Here is an 11,132-nt window from a genome sequence, read left to right as displayed (position 1 = left end):
TAAATAACCACCCTGCATCTAACCCTTGGCATGCCACATGTACAACGTGTTTTAGAGAATACATACAGTAGATTCAGTATAAAATTGGAAAGACGATCATCGAAAGAAGGAAAAAGGCAGCTCCATCAGCATGCAGCTGCGCATCAAAATCCAATGTAAAGATGGCGACCATGAACGACTGCGACGTGGATAAACTGCAAAACAAACTAGTGCAGCGACACCGACTCGACTGAGTAAAGAAGCGGAGAAGACGAAAACGGCAAGGAAAGCGGATCGCTACCATCGCTCAAATGCCACTAGCCTAGACTAGAGCGTGCATAGCGCATGCAGTCAAACGGTCACGTGATAAGTGCGTACACAAAATCATACGTCATCATAATAATAATGCAGTAGACAAAGAAAAGGAAACAGAGCTGGGCGCGAGGCAAACAAATCTGCAGAGCGCGAAAATAATATTAATAAACACATAATGTCATTGAACGAAGGATTTGTTTGAGAACAAAATGCACAGGCAGCCAAAGAAGAAACAGTTCGAAGCTAGAATCAATGTCCGTGTTTCTTAGAATCAATCATGGAGAAAGCTAACTAAGAGTAACTACCTCTGTCACGCAAGACCGGACCTAAACACCTACGAAGTAAGAATTGATGTGTTACGAGAAATACGTGTAATGAAATAGATTGGTATGCATTGCATCGTGACACAACTTGCCAAGCTGCATGTATGTGATTGTAAATGTACAAACAACATGCAACGTCGTAGTAAGCACAATCGTAACTCGTGAATTCCGTGCTGTTGACTCAAGGCAAGCAGTACCTCGTTTACACGCTGACAACGACGAACGAATTGATTAGACTCTGATAATATAATAATACTAATAATATGAAAGAACAACAAAACGTAAATGTCACCTACGATTACACAACAACATAATACGGAGCATCAGCAAATCGAATTTTCGATTTGATTATTCGAATGGCAAAAAGAAAATCAGAGAGAAAATTCGAATGAAAAAGAGGTTCAGCATGTAGCGCAGTCCAGTATTTTCGAATCGAGTTTTTTTAGCTTGAGCAGTTGAGGACTGGGATTTTGAGATGTGCAATGAACGGAGTTGCTGTTGTTTCTCATTGCCTTTGGGGATGACGCGAAGCGGCGGATGCTTCATCCGATTCAGGCTATTGGCGATAGGATCTCTCTTGGAGACCCCTTGAAAAGGCGGATCTCGGCCGAGCTCCTCCGCTATCCCTTGCATATCAGGAGACCCGCGGACGAATAGGTGAGGGTGGGCCCTACACTGCCTCAGCAGAATGAGATCCATGGTAAGGTCGACCCTCAAATATTTGGCACACTTTGAGTTGCCCTCTCCCTGCGGGGAACTCACCATAGACGGAGATGCCGAGACAACGCCAGCAGGGCTACTGCAGTACTGGGAGCAGGAGGCATACCGGGGCTGGTAGTTGGTGACAAAGCCATGATTCCAGGATACTTGAAATGAAACAAAATGCACACTTGATAAAACTACTTTTCACAGTTCGAGAGAGAGGAAAGCGTCAAGATTGACAAGAAGTCCGGACTAGTACTTTAGTAAGAACTAGTAGCTACATGCGCAAGAATGAGTACTCGTAGTGCGCCGTGTACTAGAGCACGCGCGGAGCATTCGAAAAGTATTCGAAAAGTATTTTCTGTTTGCGGGCATTTTTCAGTCGAACAAAGCCCTAGTTTCGACTGATTGAGTGCTTTTCGTGACGATTCTCGAATTTCATTCGAATATTCGATTTGCTGATGCTCCGTAATATTATGTCACAATGAGACTTTTTTTTTGTGAACTTTGTTTTACTTCGCAAAATCCAAACGGGAATTTCTTCCCAATGACAAGGTAGGGAAGATCTTAAGACGGAAGAAAAGAGAGAGGAAGAGAGAGAGAGAGAGAGAGAGAGAGAGAGAGAGAGAGAGAGAGAGAGAGAGAGAGAGAGAGAGAGAGAGAGAGAGAGAGAGAGAGAGAGAGAGAGAGAGAGAGAGAGAGTCGGAGAGAGAGAGAGAGAGAGCGGAAAGGAAAGAAAAAGTGTGTATACACTGGAAATGATAGTCAGCTGGAAATCGGATCCATTGTCAAACATGGCATTTGCTACTGTTGCATGTAGCCAACGAGCAATTGCGTAGGGTACTGCTGCAGCTTTGAAGGTCTCCAGCGTTGTGCTGGAGCGGATGTCTCCAGGTAATCTGTACTACGATGTGTTTTACTCTGAGCCAAATTTTCATGGCTCTGCGATGAACTGAAGCGCCATACCGTATTATCTCTAATATAAGCACAGTCTCCAATAATAGCACGTCTCCAATAATAGAACACCTTGGGGCGGCATTCAAAAAATAAAGTGCTCAGTCTCCATTATAAGCACACTGTGTAAATTCATTATCTGTACCGGCCAAAAAAACCCTGAAATGTGTGTGTCATACATGAATTTGGCATGTCAACATGCCTCTGAAATGAGGTTGAAATAATAATGGAACAGTCTCCAATAAAGGAACGTCTCCATTAATAGCACGGGGCGGAGGTACATTGAAAAAATAAAGGACCGTGCTTATATTAGAGATAATACGGTATACTGATGTAGCACTCGATATGAATTTACAAATTAGATTTTTAAGGAATTTACTGGGAGAATGCTACCTTGCATGCGCGTCACTACGGCAGTGTAATTTGGTGGTAGGAAACCAATGATGAACGCAGTTTGTAGAAGTGAGACGATTACGCCCTTGCAGGCAGTTAGATTCGCTAACCTCATGAGCCAATGAGTAGCACAGTTAAGAGCAACTGGTCCGGCAAACAATTCACTAGCCTGGCGTTGATTCGGTTTAAAATGTAATGTGTAAACATCTTTCACCACCTGTCAGATCTTCTTTTACGATAACTTTACCCCTAATACCCATAGCTATTTAATAGTACACGAAGAGAAGAAGCCAATTGCAAATTTGATGAGACCTTCCATACGGATATCAATTATTTATTGATATCAGCATACTGGCATATTGGCGGTAAATTTGAAAGAAGAGCTCAGCACACTGGGTAGAGGCGACGGTTTCAAATAGGACACGGGTTGCAAACTGGAACGGACTCAATATTCACTTTCTCTCTTGGTATTTTGATTAGAAAACATATGTCACAGTGAGACTACGATGTGTTATACTCCGAGCCAAAATGTCATGGCTCTGCGATGACCAGAAGCGCCATACCAAGCAGGTGAGTTTTTGACGTGTTGCTTCGCACTGCGACTTGAGTTTTACGACTTTCGAAAAATCAACTTCTTGTCGCAGGTAAACAGCGGCTCGCCTCTCGCCAATAAAGCACCGCATACCAATCAAAACTAATGGAAGCACACACAAGGCTTATTGTTACTCTGTACTGGCCGCCGTGGAGCGATAGCAATTACCTGATTTCAGACCCAGAGTGAATTTGACGTGCACTCTAAAACCTGTCCGGTTTGGAGCCACCTCCGATTTGAACTTTTTTGAAGCGAAAAATTGGGCAACTTGGAGGCAATGGATCAACACAAAGGAGTGGCTCAGTTCGATTGACTATGGCCCCAGAGCAAACTTCAACATGCCAGTTTCCTTCCACAAACATATTTCAAGTGAAAAATCAACGCTGATGATCGGTTTGGGTCTATACAAATTTGGCTGTCAAAGCGTTCCGGTATCGAACCGTCTACTCTACATCCTCCGGTGAAAGAAGAGCTATAAATAATATAGACATTTTGTAATGCCTTGAGAGAAAGAGAAATACAGATTTAAATAAAAATTCCTGTTCAGATTTTCACTTCTCTATTTCCTCAACTAGTGAACAGTAAGGTATGAGAAATCCATGTCAACAGGCCCGTGCAAAGACTTTTGTTACAATAGACATACTTGTAGTGAGAAAGGTCTGAGCCTACGCATGTGAAGAGGCGCACCACCCCGACTGGTGGAATCGTACAGGACCGACACAAACACAAAGGTATGCTCTACAGAAAATACAAAAATAAAAAAATATATATACTGAAAAGCTTCCGACGTAACTGGGGATGGAATATGTGGGAGTTAGTACAGCAGCAACTGGAACTATCAACGGACAGGGATGAAGACAGCACTCGAGAAAAGACGGGCTCGGCAGGGTACGACGAGTCGGAGGCCTCAGCCAAGCGAAAGCAATGCAAACCTAACATAGACCAAAAGCACGCAACACAGAACACAGAACACGCCATAATGAGAGCCAAGAAAGAAAAACGACATCACAACACGTGGCCACTATAGACATTGCAAAGAGGAATACCTCCAACAACATACACAGCAAATACACAAACCAAGGTGAAGAACCCCACAATTAAAAGGAACACACCACCTCGGCCAATACGACCGCACGAGAAAGACTACACTGAATATTTATTTTATTTTTTGTATTTCATTCATATTTTATTAGGGCAGTCCCCACAGATTCAAGGCCTTCTCACGGGTACCTTGAGAATGAAAGTAATGCATGTATATGGACATGCGCCATGCACAAATCAGAACGCAGTACAGTGAGATGGGCCAGAAAGAAAAGGAACGCACCATACAGCCGCCAGGAAAGCACAGACAGAACTAGAAAAACCCTCCTATATCCCACAGAAGACACAGACCCAAGAGACGAACTGCACAGCTTCGGAACGTACCTGATTTGAACACTCAGGCTTTGGTGAGACGGGGCGCAGGGACCATTCACAGGGAATGACAGCGGACACAGCACTGTAGCGTAGCATGACAACACACTGGCCGAATGGAGACAATCACGGTGGCACAGGGATCGCAGCCACTCCAAAGAAACTGAAGAGAACACCAGAGGAAAGATGCACAACACAGAACACATGGCGATGAGGACCAAGATAAAACACGACGCTCTTCAGTCCATTCATTGGAAACTGGCACCCTAACTTGTTGGTGTCTCCCGCACATAGTTGTAGATATCATGAAAACAACCTTACATTCTGCATTGTGTGACCCGTGCAATTACTCCTTGCCACATTTGAGGCCACAAAAGTCCAAGAACAGGGAAATAGAAATTCAGCCAGGTTTTGCAAACTTAGGACAGGTATGCCCTGGCAAAATGTATTGACAAGCAGATCCAAAACCCAGATTTTGGAGATTTAAAGTGGGTTTTTGATCCTCAATTCGGCCCAAATCCGACTTTCAAAAGCCAGCGGGACTGTTTCCGATGAATGGCCTGTAACAATACCCTTCAACCACATGATACAGCCTGTATGATGGAGACTGACAGAAGCCACACACCACGCAGAGCCCACTCCAAGTTATGGACCTCAGAACACAGGACACAGCACGACGAGAACAAGCAATGTATGGAGACGCAGACAGTGTGGCCTACAGGACACAACATGAAACAAGCACTACGTACCGACAGACTGGTCGACGCCGATGAGGCAAGTTGCACCCCTGAGGCAGCTCTGGATGCTAGAGCTCTACAGCCAGACCAACACCAATAAAAACAAAACAAAAGGGTGCAACACACGAGGACGCAAGTCAAAAAAAGATGTGTAAACACGGACCACATGCCACAGGAACGGACACAGAACAACAACTCAATCACCAACACCATAGACACTGCAAAATCCAAACAGGAGCAAAATACCAACTCACTGAGAACGCCCAGCATGAGGCAAACAAGGAAGCAACCTCCTGCTGATGTTCCACTTTGTGCGCAAGAACAGGTTGGCCAGAAGGTTCTTGCAACGTAGCTGCCGGAGTGACAGGCCAACAATTTGCTGCGCTGCACTGGCCACTGGATTTCAGGTCGGGGTGATCAAATATGGACGTTGAGGCCAACTGGACGAAGGATAGCGGGACGGCCCAGCATCACGTGCCTAGTGAAAGCAGGGGAAACAATAATTGAATTCCGCTGATTACAGTCCGCAGAAAATGTCCTAGGATTCCTTTTTTTTTTAATTTCAATGTCGTTATGAGCGGTTAAACTTATTTACTGCCCTATTTTATGGTGATGGCTGTAACTGAGAATTGAGGACGCCTGTAAATTGAGAACATTTGGCCTCAGTCCCTCGAGTGTCCGTAATTGTCTGGTTCGACTGTCTTACAAGTACACCGATAATAATATTCAAATTTCACTATCGTTCCCTCCCTATGATTCTTTATCATATGCCGAAGTCCCTTTCTTGTGTGCCTCCCTTATGTTATCCTCGACCAGACGTCTCCTAGTGATCCTGATGTTCTGCTTTACCAATCGTATGGGACTTTAAATAATTACGCCCTGCATTTTTTTTAAAATTTGACTGGTTTCGGTAGGATAGCTCCGCTAGGAACCAAGTGTCTCTTCCTCTAGCCCGCTCTTCCGCATTGCAACACTCCCGCCTTTTAATGCCTACTCGTAGTAGCTTTTGCAGCACCAGGAGACAAAGGGCCTTTCTACTTCGACTGCCTTTAGGAACGCCTTGCTTTAGACCACAACTTTAGTCCATATTGTTTTCTTTTCCTTTTCTTTTCGACTTCTTACTTTTTCTACCCGGAGTTGGCTATAAAACCCTGCGATCGCCTTGCAAAGTGGTCATTGACAGAGTGAATTATCCTCCCCTCGCCTTTCCTCTTGCATTATTGCAGCGCAAGTCTCTAGCACCCTGCTTTGCTGCAGAATCAGTCTAAAGGTTTCCGTGCCAAGCTAACAATGGTCTTATTTATTTTTACTAACAACTTAGCTACCTTGTGTTGACCACGGAAACCCCTCAGACTGAATAGTGTTCGTAGACTGGTAGTCTTGTAACGGTGTTGCCGAGTGTAGCACAGCTACAGATATTATTAGGAACACTGGAACATGTGCTCAGGGTTGGTGAGACTTGTAGAGGATTGCGAGTTTGCGTATCCTCAAGTGGAATCTACTGGCGTTTGCCGGTCATTGGACTAACTTTTTCTTTTTTATTACTATTAACACAGCCCTACTGTTTGTCTTCTTGCTGCATTGATGTGGATTCTGCAGAATAGTGGCAGCCAAGGGATTTTCACGGGAAATGTGATCGGCACCGGCCCATTGGGAAGGTGTTCCTCACTACCCCCAGCAGGAATAGAATCAGAGGAGTTGCCAAAAAAACACCTATGGATTGGAATGCGTACGACTGGGACAGAAAGTATCCAAAGCCAGACCAATCATCCGACAGCCGATCAGTCTTCTCCACAAGCAAGCCATTCCACAAGAAGAAATATGCAGTGGCAAGAGACCATTGCCCGCCCTGGTCATGACTTGTCCACTGCATGCCCTGTTACGTCATGGCCGAAGGACTAAATGCATTTATGACGGCTTATGCTCTAGCCCTAGTTGCTAGAAGAGCATAATTCATAAATTCACCTTCTCATTTCCCAGCGGAGACGTTTCTTGATCGAACCAAAGAAGAATCACTGGTGCCTGGTGAGAAGGGGACAATTAAATGGCATCTGACGCATTGCCAGACGCTTGATCCGAACTTCCTATTCCAGAAGAAGAGATACATGTATGCAGTGGCAAGAGACCATTGTCCGCCCTGGTCATGAGTTGTCCACTGCCCTGTTACATCATGGCCGAAGGACTAAATGCATTTATGACGGCTTATGCTCTAGCTCTAGTTGCTAGAAGAGCATAATTCATAAATTCACCTTCTCATTTACCAGTGGAGACGTATCTTGATCGAACCAAAGAAGAATCACTGGTGCCTGGTGAGAAGGGGACAATATAAAAGTGGCATCTGACGCATTGCCAGATGCTTGCCTCACGCTTTCTACTACCACTAAAAATGGGCAAGGGTAGTTTGCACCTGACGAAGCATGGTATACCAGGTATCAAGAGCCCCATTAGTGATTCTCGCTCCAGCTGTGAAGTCCTGAAGCAGTGACTACAAATGCCTGTCTGGCAGAACAATCTCGTCGGATAAGTTTCAAGCCGGAAACAGTTATAGCCGTTAGGAGGCATTTATGGGAGAATAGTATCTGCGTGAGTAGAGCTGTTTGCTCCCATGACGCAAGGGTGAGTTTCATGCAGACACGGTGGCCAAGTTCAAATCTGATCTAAAAATGAAAGAGGTCCCATCATGTGCTTCGGCTTTGGGGAAGCGTGTTCCAAGATATGGATATTACGCAGCCTTTGCCACAGCTGCACCTTGGATCTTAGTCAGTGACAAGCCAGCTGTATCAAATTCCCCTCTGGAGTCGATTAGAGAGTTGCAACCTGGTCTCAAGCAAGTTCTGGTTGATAGAGAAGACGCCGGCATTTGGACCAGTACGACTATTGATGGAATCAAATAGTTGAGGAACTGGTGATGGTGCTAAATCAGGAGCCCAAGCCCTCGAAAGCATTCTTTTGGACCTTTATCTTATTTGCCACTCAGTGTCAATTCCTTGTAACAGGTCAAGCTGGATTTGCAGGCCATGGTGAAGTGTACGGAGGAGATTAATCACAGAAGAAAGTGTTTGTCGCAGGGATGAGGATGAAGGACATAGTTCTCTTCTCCTTTTGTTTTGAACTTGAAGTGGTGAATGTTCTAACCGTAAATGTGCTGCCTGTTTTTCACCTTCCTTTATGTGTGTGTGTGTGTGTGTGTGTGTGTGTGTGTGTGTGTGTGTGTGTGTGTGTGTGTGTGTGTGTGTGTGTATGTGTGTGTGTGTGTGTGTTTGTGTTTGTGTGTGAGGCTGTGAGTGGAAAGGTGATTCTTGACCAGGGAGTTCTACGACTCCTTGTTCTTGACCTGCCTGGTACGCGAACCCGTCGAATTATTATTATTTGTTATCATGTGATATTAGTGGGCTACCGTTGACTTGTTACATACAGTAAAACCTGTGACTAACGACCAACCCTTGGGGCCAGAGAAAGCGGTCTTTAATGGCAGGTGGTCCTTAGTCAGAGGCTTGCACCGCACAACCACATGTGAATGTAAGACCGTCCGTGCCTGGCAAAGTGGTCTGTAGTAGCTAGTAGCAGGCTGGTCGCTAGTCACGGTGGTCTTTAGTTACAGGCTTTGCTGTATGAATGCGAGACCGTCCGTGCCTGGCAAAGTGGTCTTTAGTACCAGGCTGGTCGCTAGTCACGGTGGTCTTTAGTACCAGGCTGGTCCCTAGTCACGGTGGTCTTTAGTGCCAGGCCGGTCGTTAGTCACGGTGGTCTTTAGTACCAGGCTGGTCGTTAGTCACGGTGGTCTTTAGTACCAGGCTGGTCGTTAGTCACGGTGGTCTTTAGTGCCAGGCTGGTCGTTAGTCACGGTGGTCTTTAGTACCAGGCTGGTCGTTAGTCACGGTGGTCTTTAGTACCAGGCTGGTCGCTAGTCACGGTGGTCTTTAGTTACAGGTTTTACTGTACATGTCACGCATGGCAGGCCGTATCACTGGTTGACTCTTGGCCAGCATTGGGAGTCTAAGTCTAAGTCGTACGGGCGATTTTTGAGCCATTGTATGGGTGTCATAGTTCAGGTAACACACCCGAAAATACAGTACAATTTTCCGTGTGTATTTTCTACTCTCACATTTGTTTAGTCTAGTAGCATTCGTGAGTTTTGCCTCCGCCCGGTGCCCACATTTTCAATTTACCTTTTGTGTAAGCCCTCTACTTGCACTAAAAAAAATTAAAAAATTCACAGTTCGTGTCAGACTCGGCTAGAGGCCGAGTTTTCCGCATCCGTAGGAACGCCACCACCCTTCAAGAATAAAGGCGCAGATGCAGCTCCTAAAGCATACCTGTACTAGCCTGCTTAGAAATTCATATTCAAACTAATTGAAACGTTTTTGCAATACAATGATGTAGCCAATCAATGGAAAAAAACATTTCCATCAGTTCTAACATGCACGATGAGCTTGGCAAAAAAGCATAGCGTAGGGTCCAGAGCTTCCAAGCTCTCTCGTTTCCTTGTTCCTTGGTTTCATCTCCACTCTCCAGAACTCCGCGAAACGAGGAGTAAATGCACAGCCAAACTGATTCCATTTTATCTGATGGATACTCCTGCCAGCACTGGACAGCATGCGGCTAGCAAGTAAGTTCTGTCGCCTGTCGGCTTTCCTTTGTCACGAGACTCACGTCGGACTGCAGACTTCTAAAGAATGCATCGTCATCAGCATTCGAATCTGGGTCTCGCGCAGCTTGGAACAAGAAATTGATTTCAGAATCGTTTCGTTCCGCTGTGCGATTGGAGCAGCAGCTTGTTCACTCGCTCGTTGTGTGGGCTCGCTGCTCCATTCCATCGCTCTCTTTCACTCTCAAACTCAGTGCTGGAGAGGCCAAGCAGCGCAGTATGTCCTCGGAGACGTGGTATTTCAGTTTCGCTCGCCATGGCTGTCATCACCTACGTTGCCACAGCGCACTGATCGATTCTGCTCAGTTTGCTGTGAAAGGTCACTTTCCTCGAATCGTATCTCTTTCATGGCACGCCAGGGAAGGCCGAGAAAGTGATCGCGACTCATTTCACGGCGGTTTGTGCGCAAACCAGTCCCTCAAAAATCCATCACGACGTTTTTGCCAACGGAGGAACCACCACTACATGTACTTTCGGGTGCGGAGTAACTGGATATGGACATCATCCTAGCCTACTGAGTACTGAGTACTGAGTACTGAGTCCGCTCTTCTTTTCATGTACTACGGTCTACAGTCCACAATGGTCTATGCACGAGGGAGTGAGAACGAAAGAGAGAGGGACTGATCGAGAGAGTAGACGTCCATTGAAATACAATCATGTAGGTAAGTGAAGCAATGGCCAAACACACAACAACAAACCGTGACAGTACAGGGAAAGACACACACGGCGTGACGCCGACAGGGAGGTACGTACCCCGTTGCGATGTTCTTACTGGCAATAGCGTAGCTGGTGCTGGACCTTTCCTGTTCACCTCCGATAGATCGTTTTCATGACCGAGAAAACCACCACATCTTGGTAGTGAAAAGTCAAATGAAACCCCTACATGATCAACGGAGCTCCGGAACGACAAACCGACTACCGACTGGATCTCTTGAAAAGGCAGTGAACGCAGGGTCCACAGGACTGGTTCTACGCAAATCAAAAGATAATGGACGAGCGGCTGAATCTAAGATAACATTAACAAGTACAATAGTCATGTACTGTACATAAAGAGTAGACCTACGAGTTGTGTTCTC

General features: G+C 45.6%; 1 long non-coding RNA gene across 2 annotated transcripts; it reads right to left on the bottom strand.

Moving 5' to 3' along the window:
• Positions 1-3,609: 3,609 nt before the first annotated feature.
• On the bottom strand, positions 3,610-11,132 carry LOC135828236 (uncharacterized). 2 transcript variants are annotated; one of them, XR_010555603.1, is made up of 5 exons: positions 10,829-11,132; positions 5,663-5,886; positions 5,421-5,484; positions 4,684-4,834; positions 3,610-4,190 (listed from the first exon to the last, which is right to left on the bottom strand). It is a non-coding gene; the product is annotated as an uncharacterized LOC135828236 (long non-coding RNA). The 2 variants fall into 2 exon arrangements; XR_010555602.1 differs by having other exon boundaries at positions 10,810-11,129.

Source organism: Sycon ciliatum, chromosome 12 (assembly GCF_964019385.1).
Source record: "Sycon ciliatum chromosome 12, ocSycCili1.1, whole genome shotgun sequence".
NCBI lineage: Eukaryota > Metazoa > Porifera > Calcarea > Leucosolenida > Sycettidae > Sycon > Sycon ciliatum.
The sequence above is the reverse complement of the archived record's forward strand: the minus strand, read 5'-3'. Positions and strand labels throughout refer to the sequence as shown.